This window comes from Dasypus novemcinctus, chromosome 3, assembly GCF_030445035.2.
Source record: "Dasypus novemcinctus isolate mDasNov1 chromosome 3, mDasNov1.1.hap2, whole genome shotgun sequence".
NCBI classification, from domain to species: Eukaryota; Metazoa; Chordata; class Mammalia; order Cingulata; family Dasypodidae; genus Dasypus; species Dasypus novemcinctus.
In genome coordinates, this window is record NC_080675.1 from 178,516,808 (window position 1) to 178,519,434 (window position 2,627).

At 48.9% G+C, this 2,627-nt stretch overlaps 1 non-coding gene across 1 annotated transcript; it reads right to left on the reverse strand.

Moving 5' to 3' along the window:
• Positions 1–261: 261 nt before the first annotated feature.
• LOC111764658 (small nucleolar RNA U13) lies at positions 262–366 on the reverse strand. Its single transcript, XR_002797220.1, has one exon. It is a non-coding gene; the product is annotated as a small nucleolar RNA U13 (small nucleolar RNA).
• Positions 367–2,627: the final 2,261 nt, after the last annotated feature.

The following is a 2,627-nucleotide window of genomic DNA, read 5'->3' on the forward strand; positions in this document are numbered from 1 at the left end:
TACTGTTGTATGCCTCTAATTTTTTTTTTTTTTTTTGAGGTGACAGGGCCAGGGATTGAACATAAGACCTTGCGTGTGGGAAGCTGGTGCTCAACCACTGAGCCACATCAGCTCCCCTGACTTGGTTCCCTCATTTGTTTGCTTGTTGTTTGTTTTTGTTTTTAGGAGGCACCAGGAAATGAACCCAGAACCTCCTGTGTGGGAAGCAGGTGCTCAACAGCTTGAGTCACATTCCCTCCCATCTAATGTAATTTTTCTCCACACCAGATGGGTAATGTGCCAATGTTGTAACAAGGTTTGAGGAAGGCACATCTCACACAAACATGTCAAACGCCCATTTATCATGCTTATGAACCACAATAGGATCATCTAATGTATTTTTAATCTCATCCATTATGTTTTTCATTCCCATAAGCTCTGTTACTTTTCTTTGCAGGCTTTCAAATAGTTCTTTATGCCCACACAGTGTCTTCTTAGTATCCTTTGTCTCTTCAGCCACATTTTCCTTTAACTCTTTGAATTGGCTTAGGAGATTTGTGTGATTATCATTGATTAGTTGTCTTAAATCCAATGTCTTTTCAGGATTTTTGGTTTGTTCCTTTGGCTGGGCCATGTCTTCCTGCTTCTTAGTATGGCTTGTAATATTTTTCTGATTTCTAGGCATTTTATTATGTTGGTGAATTTACTCTGATGGTCAATTTCTCTCTCTTGCATAGGGGGTTTTATTTTATGGCTTTTGAGTTTTTGTTCACCTTATTCTAAGTCCAACTTCAAATTGCCCAACTTAAGTTATCAAAATAGGACCAGGGGAAGCGGCTGTGGCTCAATCACTTGAGCTCCCATCTACCATATGGGAGGCTCTGGGTTTGCATCCTGGGGCCTCCTTGTGAAGGCAAGCTGGCCCGCACCTGCAGAGAGCTGATGGCCTGTGCCTGCGGAGAGTTGGTGCAGCAAGATGACGCAACAAAGGGACACAAGCAGACACAGAAGAACACGCAGCGAATGGACAGACAGAGCAGACAGCAATCAAACCTCAAACGGAGGGGGGGAATAAATTAAAAAAAAAAAAAAGGACCAGGGACTCACTAGTGGGGTGCAGATCTGATCCAAGGGGTCTGGGCAGAGAGACTCCAAAAAGTGTTTTTCCTCCTTGCAGTTTCCTGGCTGGCCAACAGACGGTGAAGCTTTCCATGGAGGTGTCTCTTTCAATCTCCACTTGCTGGTGATTCTGGTCCGGCCAGAGTGGAGGTTCAGAGCAGGCTCTGAATCTCTGAAGATTCAGAGAGAAACCCCTCTGCCCTCTGCTACACCCTCCCTCTTACCAGGGAGGAAGACATCGGTCCCTCTCATCCGGCCACAGTACGCCTGGAGTTTTATCCAGGCTTTCACCTTGGGGGAGAGGTGCTGTCTCTGGCTGCAGGGGTGAGTAACTCACTGATTTCATTTCGGCCTCTTTCTCTCTCTCTCTTTCTCCCTCCTGGATGATGCGCAGCACTCTCCTAGCCTGCAGATCTCCAAAATAGCCCCCTCGGACAGCTTTTTGCCCTTCCTCCATTGTTTTTGTGAGAGAGTTGAGCCCTGCCTACCTACTCTGACACTATCTTCCCGGATGCCCTAGCATGTGACTTTTTATCTTTCTGGGGACCTTTATGTTCACTCTTAGCCAAACTGCAGTCTGCCCTCCTTCCCATGGTCTCTCGTGGGATTGGTAGGCTGCTGGGAGTGCAGACTCTGCCCCTTCTGGCAGCAGCAGGCGGAACAGTCTGCGCAGCCTGCAGGTGGGCGTCCCCAGGGACCCTGCAGAGGGAGGTCGGGCGGAGCTTCTGGGCGTAAAGTAGGGCCTAAGGCTGGGGACAGGTTCACTCTCCTCTTCCTTGCCACCACGGTCAGGGTATGAGAGGCGGGCAGCTTCTGCTCAGCTCCCCTGAGACCTGCCCCCCTCTTGGACCCTGTGATGTCCTGGGCTGCCGTCCTCAGCCTCACACCTGCTTGCTGAGTGTTAGAGGCATGAACAACCGCACATACACAACATGCCTACACACACACAGCTGCACGGCACCCCCACAACATGCCTACACACACAGCTGCACGGCACCCCCACAACATGCGGTCTAAGCAGAGGGGGTCCATGACGGAAATTCAGGTCTTACCTTCTCAAGCACAGCCACCTTGGGACTTAATGCTGCTATTTGTTGAGAACATTGAAGAACATTGAGGAAGCCCCTGTTTGGGGATTTCCTTCAATAATTTCCTGGACATCAGAAAAGTATGGCGGCTTGGCCATACTTTGTTTCTGACCCAAACCTTTATCGCCATGTCGTTCCTGACACCTGGCTCAGTCACTTTTGGCAGAAAACACCCAGTCCTCCTTACAGGCACTGCCAGGCTGCCCTGACTTATACTACAGTCTTCTAAATCAATTGCCAAATTACCAGGCTATTCTGCTTTTGGGGCCCATCAGATACGTTTGCTTAAAAAAGCAGACATGGCTGCCTTCCCTCTATCCTTCTGCCTGGCATAGTGGATTGTATTGTGTACCCTACAAAGAGACAGGCTCTGAATTTTAATCCTTCGTGTCCCCAGGGTTGTGGCTCACGTCAATCGGAGTGGGCCTTGATCTGTATTAT